This window comes from Hibiscus syriacus, unplaced genomic scaffold (assembly GCF_006381635.1).
Source record: "Hibiscus syriacus cultivar Baekdansim isolate YM2019G1 unplaced genomic scaffold, ASM638163v2 tig00002237_pilon, whole genome shotgun sequence".
Classification (NCBI taxonomy): Eukaryota; Viridiplantae; Streptophyta; class Magnoliopsida; order Malvales; family Malvaceae; genus Hibiscus; species Hibiscus syriacus.
Genome location: NW_024061918.1, coordinates 11,618,753 through 11,629,721, shown reverse-complemented (window position 1 = coordinate 11,629,721; position 10,969 = coordinate 11,618,753). Strand labels below are relative to the sequence as shown.

The 10,969-nt window shown below is 33.8% G+C and overlaps 1 non-coding gene across 1 annotated transcript; it reads left to right on the top strand.

Moving 5' to 3' along the window:
- The first annotated feature begins 354 nt into the window (after positions 1-354).
- LOC120143630 lies at positions 355-461 on the top strand. The gene has a single exon (XR_005517958.1). It is a non-coding gene; the product is annotated as a small nucleolar RNA R71 (small nucleolar RNA).
- Positions 462-10,969: the final 10,508 nt, after the last annotated feature.

The following is a 10,969-nucleotide window of genomic DNA, read 5'->3' as shown; positions in this document are numbered from 1 at the left end:
GGCATTCATCAAAATTTTGGTCATGACCACAATACACGCAAGTGATAAAATATACGGCTTTGACTTCATACATTCCTCGTGGTTTGTGTAATTTCTTCATCATTTCAATCAATGTTGAAATCTTAGAAGCCATAGACTTGAAACTTTGAGAGACTACTGCTGCAGTATTAAGCCGACCAAACATATTGCGCGTATTAGGATATTGGCAATCATTAGTGGAAATTCTTTCGAGGTTACCATATGCTTCATTGTATGTCTTATCCAATAAAAGCTCCATTTGCTAATGTATCCTCCACCATACGAGTGTGTATATTTAACTCATTATAAAGCATCTTCATTAAGTCGAATGTGGAGAATCCATGTACAGGAAACTTCTGCGGTAATTCTTTAAATCTTTCCCATGCTTCATACATGCTTTCATCTTCCATCTACTTCAACGAAGTTAAATCATTTCGAAGCTTAGCATTCATATTCAGCAGGTTGAACTGCAACAAGAATCTTTGCATTAATTCATTCCAGGATGCTATAGCACCTAGTGGCAGTGAACTCAACCAAACATGTGTTTTTTCAGCTTCAGCTTCAGTGCCTCCTTCAGAACACCTTGTTGATTAAAATAATCGCAAACCTCCATAAATGTTCTCAAATGAGCCCTAGGATCTTCAGCAAAAAATCCTCCATATTATCCCATGGATTGTAGCATTTGGAACATGACTAGCTTTAATTCAAAATTCACAGCATTAATAGCTAGCCTCACAATGTCCGGATGCATATCATCTAAAATCGACACCACATGATCATGAATAGGGTGATTAAGATCATCCAAGTTCTAATATGGTTGCCTAGTTCGATGTCAGCTGGCAACTTATCATTTTCTCCATTCTTTAGCGGGGCTAAAATACCATTCCCTCTTCCACTAAAGAAAATAAACAAGTAATCAAAATTAAGAAAACTCTAAACCAAATCGATGCTCCCCGACAACGGCGCCAAAAATTTGATGCAACGTAAGACGGTATAGCATTAAACGTAAATATATGTATTGCTCAAGTAATAAAGTAGTAGCAATTGATGCTACATATGTCGAACCCATAGGGAGCAGAGTGTTATCATTAGACGAGGAACCTATCCAGACTGAGGATCTAGAGCCTGATACCATCGATCCAATTAAGGACAACCCTCCCTCACTTGATCCACTGCGGCAAGTAAACCCACCCATGACTAGAAACTGCATGAAACAAGCAGTTAGATGTGCATTCAATTCCTCTATCGGGGCATTTGATGTTACAACACCTACACGCACCACATAGAAGACCGACCATGATAGCTCCACCCCAATAAAAAGTGTCTCAAGTGTTGGGAGCAAAACAACAACACCACTGCAGTGAGGTACCTCCATTGCATTTGTATCTACATTCATGTACTTTAGTTTAGTTTAATTTAGTCTTCATGCATTGAGGACAATGCTTCTCTCAAGTTTCGGGGAGGTATTGCTCATAGTTAAGCATTTGCATCGATAGTGTCAGTAGAAAATTTTTGCTATGGCATTAGTCAGGTTAAACTAGTGTTTTGGAATAAATTAATGATGCCCAATGATGATGAAAATTTTTTATGGTTGTGATTAAATGTACATGACTGCTGAGATTGATAGAACCAACTCTAAGACTTGATTCTTTGTGATTTATTGATAAACGATTGTATGTTTTCTGTAACATCCCAAAAATCAGGTTAGTGACGAAATTATAAAATTTTGAAAATTTGTGTGTAATTTATAAAAGTTAGGAAAAGTTTAAGGAATTAAGTGGTGATTTTCCCAAAAAGAATGTTATTTCATAACTGGTTTTATTTAGTGACCAAATTATACATTTGATAAAGTTTGGTGACTAAAATATAAACTTTGAAAGGTTTAGAGACCAAAATGTAATTTTAAAAAGTTACATATGGGTCGCGAAAATAAGAAAATAAAAATATTATTTTCACATTTTTTAAAATGTTGGAAAATAATATTTAATGGTTTTATACCATGTTCAATTTGAACTATCTGATTAAAGTGACTGAATTGTAATTTTTGGAAATTGCAAGGGAAAAAGGTAAAGTGGAAAACTAATTTGTTCATCTTTAACTATTGAAAGATGATAAGGTTGATATTTCTCTGATTTGGAAGATGATAAGGATATGAATCTTGGTTTTATGGTAATTATGAAGTTATATTAAGGGTAAAGTGGTAATTTGACATTGAATGAATGTTTAATTCGTTAAATATTAAGAAAGATGAAGAAATATCATGCTAACGTTCATCTTCTCCAGCATTTTCACGTGAGATAGCTTCCAATGTAAGAAAATATTTATTTTCCATTTTTGAGCCAATTCTTTTGAAATTCGAGTTAAGTCGTGAAATAGGAAAATGATATACGCGAAAAACGCTATCATTTGGTACCAATATTTCTTTTTAATCTTGTTGGATTTCAAAGATCCCATATCTAAGGGTTTATTTTCAAGATAGGATTCATGAAATTGAAGATAAATCTTGATGAATTAGAGGTTATAGATTCATTTCCAAGCTTGATTTTTGGCTAAAACATGTTTAATCTTCCTATAAATTATTATGTAAAATTCTGTCAAATTATAAGTTGGGGAACTTTGTGTTTTGATGAAAGTTGATTAGGGATTTGATTGTAGAGATGTTATAAGGTTGATTGAAAGTTGATTTCATGCTTGAATCGAATCAAAATCGAGTAAAATCATGAAAAACCTAGTTTTGGAACTTTAAACCATTAGGCTTTGGTCTTAAAGGATGAGAAAAATTATGGAAAAATCATGGAAAAATTATATAAGGTCTATAAATGATGAAGAAAGTATTCTACAAGCCTTTAAAAAAAATTAGGGACCATTTTCTAATTTTGAAAAGTTAGGGGACCAATTTGTAATTTTTGAAAAAGTTGGGAATGGCTGTATAATTGTTTAATAGTTGATGTATTACACTGGAAAATGTTGTTTTGGAATTGAAATGAGTGTTTAGATGTGAAATATGACTATTTTTAAGTTTAAAAAGATTGGTCATTTAAGTACAATATTCGCATAGTTGGGGTACTTAAAGGTAGTTATGCCTTTTCAAAAGCATTTGAATGGTAATAATTTCAATGCTAAAATTTTTGGTATTAAGATTCTAAGTGATAAAATGGTGAAGGACCATTTTGTGTAAATTGGAAAAGTTGGTGTAAATATTAAAAAGGAATTATTAAGTGTTAAGTATTTTGATAGAAAATGAGTTTCAAGTATATTATGGATTTTGTATTAGAGATGTGTTTATGTTAGTACAGTACTGACATATGTATCGTTATGAAATTGTAATTTGTACAGATAGTTATTGATTTGTGACTAAGACAAGTCAAGTATAAAAGGGTTGTTGTGGATTATAGTGAGGAACATATTTTGGATTTATAAAGTGTCAAGGTGAGTGCAATTTAATTTGTATTTATGTTATCGAAAAAACATTGGCTTGTGATGAGCCAGTGACGGAGTTACTATGGTAAGAATTGACTCCTAAAATGTTATTTGATTGGTGATTAATGTGATTCTTATTTGTGCATGGGTATATGTATCATATGTTATTATATGTGACATGTTTATATGAAAACATGAGAAATGATAAGTTATATGATATGATCTACATGATTACATACACATGCGGCATATGTGATATGATATGAATCAATGTGATATGGGTTATATGACAATGATCTATGAGATCATACAAGAATGATCTATGATAATGCCCATGTTATGTTATATGACAATGATCTATGTGGTCCTTTGGGACATTTATGTATATGGTTCATTGGAACATATATGTGGTACTTTGATACACTTACGTGGTCCATTGGAATATGTATATGGTTTTCAAGGCGTGGTCCTACGGGACACAGATGACATCCTTCGGGACATACAAGAGTAAAGAGTTCTATGTGGTCCTTTGGGATATATATGTAATCCTTTGGAACATATATGCGGTTCTTCGGGACACATATTTGGTCCTTTGGAATATATATGTAATTCTTACGGAGTGGTCCTTTGGGACATATACTAGATCCTTTGGTATATATATGTGATTCTTAAGGATTGCCCCTAATGGGACATTATACAAGCTATGGAGGAAGTATATGTGTGCACAACCTCAAAGTACTCACATACCTTAAGTTCTCAGTATGGTACATGGGATTATAAAAGATATCAGCATTGTGCATGGGCCTATAAAAGATATCAAAAGTGTTTGCATTATTAATGATATTGATGTTGAGAATGATAGAAATCATGATAATGATATTGATGTTGATAATGATGATATATGTGCATGTATGGATTTTGTTATATGGTTATATTTTATTATATGTCTGATCATGAGAGTTCCCAAAGTGAGGCGGGAGATGGTAGACATGAAGGAAGTAGCAATTCACCGACTCTGGCCAGGCAAGATGAAGAACAGGCACCTCCGGGAGTGGCTGTAAAAGATCAAGATGTGTTCTTTAGGACATTGAACGCTGTCTTGAAGCGTTTTCAACCTCCTGTTCCCTCAACTCAAAGAATAAATATTGCAAAACAGTTGAAAAGATTAGGAGCTCCTAAATTTAAAGGTGAAGCCGAGGAAGATCCTGTTGTTGTGGACCTTTGGCTCAATGATGTGAAGATTATGTTAGATGAAATCCACTGTTCTGATGTGGAGAAGTTAGATGGAGTGGTCTCTTTGCTTCATGGACAAGCAAGAATCTGGTAGAAAATATTACCTTGAGGATGACCAGCGATCAAGTAACATGGTCCTTGTTTATAGAAGAGTTTAAGCACAAGTATATTGGAGATCAGTTTATAAGACAAATGAAGAAAGAGTTTATGAGTCTGAAGCAGTTGAATCGCACCATATATGAATATGAGTGTGAGTTTAATAAGTTGAGTCGTTTTTCTGCTGAGCTTATTCCAAAGGATACATGTGAATTGTTTATTGAAGGCTTGCATCCTCGACTGAAAGAGATGTTAATTATTTTGAATCTTTCCTCTTTCCAAGAGGTTGTCAATCGTGTTAAAGCTCTAGAGAGAGCTCAGAATGAGAGGTTGGGAGAGCAGAAAGCTTAGATGTTTAAGAGACCTGGTGCTTCGTCGAGTTCAATACCATTAAAAAGGGGTCGAGATTCTGGTTTCCAATATCAGGCAAGGTCGAAGTCAGCTGCATCCTTTACTAGAGGAACAAATCAGGGGAGAGTTGGGCAGACGCAATCTCTAGGGTCTAGTATTGGAAGATCGAATCAGGGTCAGTTAAGACAGTGCCAGCTTTGTGGAAGGAACCATACATGAATATGTCGATTAAGCTCTGGAACTTGTTTTCAACGTGGGGACACCAGACATTTTATCTGAGATTGTCCATTGAGGCCTGGAGTGCATGAACAGGCGGAGCGATCTACTTCGGTATCTCAAAGAGGAAGATGAAGAGAAACAAATCAATATGAGTCCTCCACCCAACAGGAAGTATGCTCAACTGCCCGAGTGTACAACATAAAGACCAGCAATGAACGTGATGATCGTAAAATAATTTCATGTACCTTTCTACTGTATGATAAATGTGTCATGATATTGATTGATCCGGGGTCCATATATTCATATATTTGTAGTAAATTGGTGAGAGAATTGGGAATTCAATTAAAAGTCACTAGTAATGATGTGATAGTAACAAATCCATTAGGGCAGAGTGCTCAGGTAAATAAAGTGTGTCGAGGGTGTCCCATACAGATTCAAGGAATTGAATTTCATGCTAATTTGATGGAATTACCCTTTGACAAATTCAAAGTGATATTGGGAATGGACTCGCTATATCGCTATTATGCTAATGTTGATTGTAGACTGAAGAGGGTAACATTAATCAGTCCCGACAGAGTAAAAGTTATAGTATTTAGTGAAAGATGGAATCCATTAGCAAACGTAATATCAGTGTTGTCAGTAAAGAAGTTATTATTATAGGGATGTCAGGGTTTCATTGCTAATGTTCTGGATATTAGAACCAAGGAGAAAGAGATTGAAGAAATTCCTATAGTTAGAGAGTTTCGAGATGTTTTTCCTGCAGAGTTGTCAGGTCTACCTCCAGATAGAGAAGTGGAATTTTAGATTGAAATAATACCTGAAACAGTGCCTATTGCAATGACACCATACAGAATGGCTCCAAAAGAGTTACAGTAGTTAAAGATTCAGTTACAGGAATTGTTGGATAAAGGATTTATTAGACCAAGTGTATCACCCTGGGGAGCTCCAGTGTTATTTGTTAAGAAGAAAGATGGTTTTCATGCGTCTTTGCATTGATTACAGACAACTCAATAAGGTGACTATCAAGAAAAAGTATCCTCTCCCTAGAATTGATGATTTTTTTGATCAGTTAAAGGGAGCTTCAGTCTTTTTCAAGATCAATTTACGCTTTGGTTATCATCAATTGAAGGTTCAGGAAAAAGATATTCTGAAAATGGCTTTTAGAATGAGATATGGTCATTATGAGATTGTTGTTATGTCGTTTGGGGTAACGAATGCACCTGCTACTTTTATGGATCTGATGAATAGGATATTTCAACCCTATTTGGATCAGTTCATAGTCGTTTTCATTGATGATATATTGGTGTATTTAAAGTCCAATAAAGAACATAATGCACATTTGAGGGTAGTTTTGCAAACTCTAAGAGATAAGAAGTTATATGCCAAATTGTCTAAATGCGAGTTTTGGTTAAATGAAGTAGCATTTCTTGGGCATATGATTTCGGCAAAGGGAATTCGAGTAGATCCCCAAAAGATAAAAGCCATTCTAGAATGGGAAATTCCAAAGAATGTGTCTGAAGTACGGAGTTTTCTGGGTCTTGCGGGTTATTATCGAAGGTTTGTTAATAATTTTTCGATGATATCTTTTCCTTTGACTAAGTTGACAAGGAAATATGTGGCATTTGTTTGGACTTCTGAGTGTCAAGAAAGTTTCGAAATATTGAAGAAAATTTTGACATAAGCTCCAGTATTGGTTCAACCTGAATCATGCAAGAACTATGTGCTTTATAGCGACGCGTCTCATAATGGTTTGGGATGTGTGTTGATGCACGAAGGAAAGGTGGTGGCTTATGCATCGAGACAATTGAAACCGCATGAGAAGAACTATCCAACACACGATCTAGAGTTGGTTGCAGTACTATTTTCTCTGAAAATTTGGCGTAACTACCTATATGGCGAACGTTGTTATTTATATACCGATCATAAGAGCTTGAAGTATTTGATGACCCAGAAAGAGTTGAACTTAATACAAAGGAGATGGGTAGAATTTCTAAAAGACTATGATGTGGTAATTGGGTTTCATCCTGGAAAAGCAAACGTGGTGGCGGCTGCTTTAAGTCATAAAATGTTTGTAGGTTTACGAGCTTTAGATGCAAAATTGTCATTGAAGGGAGATGGAGCTCTATGTGGAAAATTAAAGATTAAGTCCATGTTGTGGGATCGAATCAAAGAGTTGCAGGGAAAATATGAAAAGTGTTTGAAGAAAATAGAGAAAGTAAATAGTAAATAAAGTAAAGATTTTGAGGTTAAGCCTGATGGAAATTTGTATTATAAAGGGAGTATTGTGATTCCTGAGGATGAGGAATTAAAAAAGGATTTATTAACGGAAGCCGATTGTAGTCGATTGACTATGCATCCAGGTGAGAACAAGATGTATATGGATCTTAAGAGTTGATATTGGTGGTCAGGAATGAAAAAAGACATTATGGAATTTGTGTCTAAATGTTTAACTTGTCAGTAAGTTAAAGTTGAACATCAAGTTCCTTCAGGATTGTTGCAACCAATCTCTATTACTCAGTGGAAATGGGAGAATGTGACGATGGACTTTGTGACGGGGTTACCTCTAACTCTGAATAAAAGAGATTAGATTTGGGTGATAGTTGATCGATTGACCAAGTTAGCATATTTCATTCCTGTTCGAGCTGATTTTTCTATGGAAAAGTATGTTGAGCTGTATATTAGAGAGACTGTTCGATTGCATGGTTTGCCTATTTTGATTGTTTCTGATAGGGATCCTTAATTTATATCGAGATTTTTGAAATCTTTACATGAAGCACTAGGAACTGGATTGAATTTCAATACAGCCTTTCATCCTCAAACAGATGGACAGTCTGAGAGAACTATTAAAATTTTGGAAGAGATGCTGAGAGCATGGGTAATTGAGTTCAAAGGATCTTGGGAGAAATATTTGCCACTTGCGGAATTCTCTTACAATAATAGATATCAGTCAAGCATTAGGATGGCTCCCTATGAGGCTTTATACGGAAGAAAATATCGTACTCTATTGAACTGGTATGAACTCAAAGATCGGAGTGCGGTTGGTCCGAATTTAACTCAAGATGTAGAAGAGAAAGTTTGAGAGATTCAGCATAATCTCAAAGTGGCCTCCGATAGACAGAAATCATATGCTGGTCTAAAAATAAAAGAAATTGAATTTCAAGTCAGAGATAAAGTATTCTTGAAGGTTTCTCCTTGGAAGAAAGTGCTACGTTTTGCTCAGAAAGGAAAAATCAGTCCCCAGTTTATTGGACCTTATGAGGTTGTTAAAAGAGTGGGACTAGTGGCATATTAATTAGCCTTACCACCTGAAATGGAGAAGATCAATAATGTTTTCCATGTTTCGATGCTTCAAAAATATAAATCAGATCCCTCCCATATTGTGACACCAGAAAAGATAGAAGTTCAGGCTGACCTGACTTATGAGGAAGAACCGGTCCAAATATTAGGTCACAAGGTGAAACAACTAAGGAATAGGACTATTCCATTGGTCAAAGTATTGCGGCAGAATCACATGGTAGAGGAAGCAACATAGGAACGTGAATAGGACATGAGGAGTCAGTACCCCCATCTCTTTGTGCAGTGAAAATTCAAGGATGAATTTTCTTAAGGGGGAGATTTGTAACATCCCAAAAATCAGGTTAGTGACCAAATTGTAAAATTTTAAAACTTTATGTGTACTTTAGAAAAGTTAGGAAAAGTTTAAGGAATTCAGTGGTGATTTTCCCAAAAAGACTGTTATTTCATAAATGGATTTATTCAGTGACCAAATTATACATTTGGTAAAGATTAGTGACCAAAGTATAAACTTTAAAAAGCTCAGAGACCAAAATATAATTTTAAAAAGTTACATATGGGTCACGAAAATAAGTAAATAAAAATATTATTTTCATATTTTTTAAAATGTTGGAAAATAATATTTAATGGTTTTATTCCATGTTCAATTTGGGTTGTTTGATTACAGTGATTGAATTGAAATTTTTGGAAATTACAAGGGCAAAATGGTAAAGTGGAAAACTAATTTGTTCATCTTTGACTATTGAAAGATGATAAGGTTGATATTTCTCTAATTTAGAAGATGATAAGGATAGGAATCTTTGTTTTATGGTAATTATGAAGTTATATTAAGGGTAATGTGGTAATTTGACGTATAATGAATTTTTAATTCATTAAATATTAAGAAAGATGAAGACATATCATGCTAATGTTCATCTTCTCCAGCATCTTCACGTGAGATAGCTTCCAAGGTAAGAAAATATTTCTTTTCCATTTTTGAGCAAATTCTTTTGAAATTCGAGTTATGTCGTGAAAAAGGAAAATGATCTACGCGAAAAACGCTATCATTTGTTACCAATAATTCTTTCTAATCTTACTGGATTTCAAAGATCCCAAATCTAAGGGATTATGTTCATGATAGGATTCATGAAATTGATGATAAATCTTGATAAATCAGAGGTTATAGATTCATTTCTAAGCTTGATTTATGGTTAAAACTTGTTCAATCTTCCTAGAAATTATTATGTAAAATTTGGTCAAATTATAAGTTGGGGAACTTTGTGTTTTGATGAAAGCTGATTATGGATTTAATTATAGAGATGTTATAAGGTTGATTGAAAGTTGATTTCATGCTTGAATCGAATCAAAATCGAGTAAAATCATGAAAAACCTAGTTTTGGAACTTTAAACCATTAGGCTTTGGTCTTAAAGGATGAGAAAAATTATGGAAAAATTATATAAGGTCTGGAAGTGATGTAAACCATATTCTACAAGCCTTGAAAAAATATTTACGGACCATTTGTAATTTTTGAAAAGTTAGGGAACCAATTTGTAATTTTTGAAAAAGTTGGGAATGGATGTATAATATTTTAATAGTTGATGTACTACACTGGAAAATGTTGTTTTGGAATTGAAATGAGTGTTTAAATGTGAAATATGACTATTTTGGAAGTTTGAAAAGATTGGTGATTTAAGTACAACATTTGCATAGTTGGGGTACTTAAAGGTAGTTATGCCTATGTAAAAGCATTTGAATGGTAATAATTTCAATGCTGAAATTTTTGGTATTAAGATTCTAAGTGATAAAATGGTGAAGGACCATTTTGTGTAAATTGGAAAATTTGGTGTAAATATTAAAAAGGAATTATTAAGTGTTAAGTATTTTGATAGAAAATAAGTTTCAAGTATATTATGGATTTTGTATTGGAGATGTGTTTATGTTATTACAGTACTAACATATGTATCGTTATGAAATTGTGATTTGTACAGATAGTGATTGATTTGTGACTAAGACAAGTTAAGTATAAAAGGGTTGTTGTGGATTATAGTGAGGAACATCTTTTGGATTTATAAAGTGTCAAAGTGAGTGCAATTTAATTTGTATTTATGTTATCGAACAAACATTGGCTTGCGATGAGCCAGTGACGGAGTTACTATGGTAAGAAGTGACACCTAAAAGTTATTTGATTGGTGATTGATGTGATTCTTATTTTTTCATGGGTATATGTATCATATGTTATTATATGTGACATGTTTATATGAAAACATGAGAAATGATAAGTTATATGATATGATCTACATGATTACATATACATGTGGTATATGTGATATGATATTAACCTATGTGATATGGGTTATA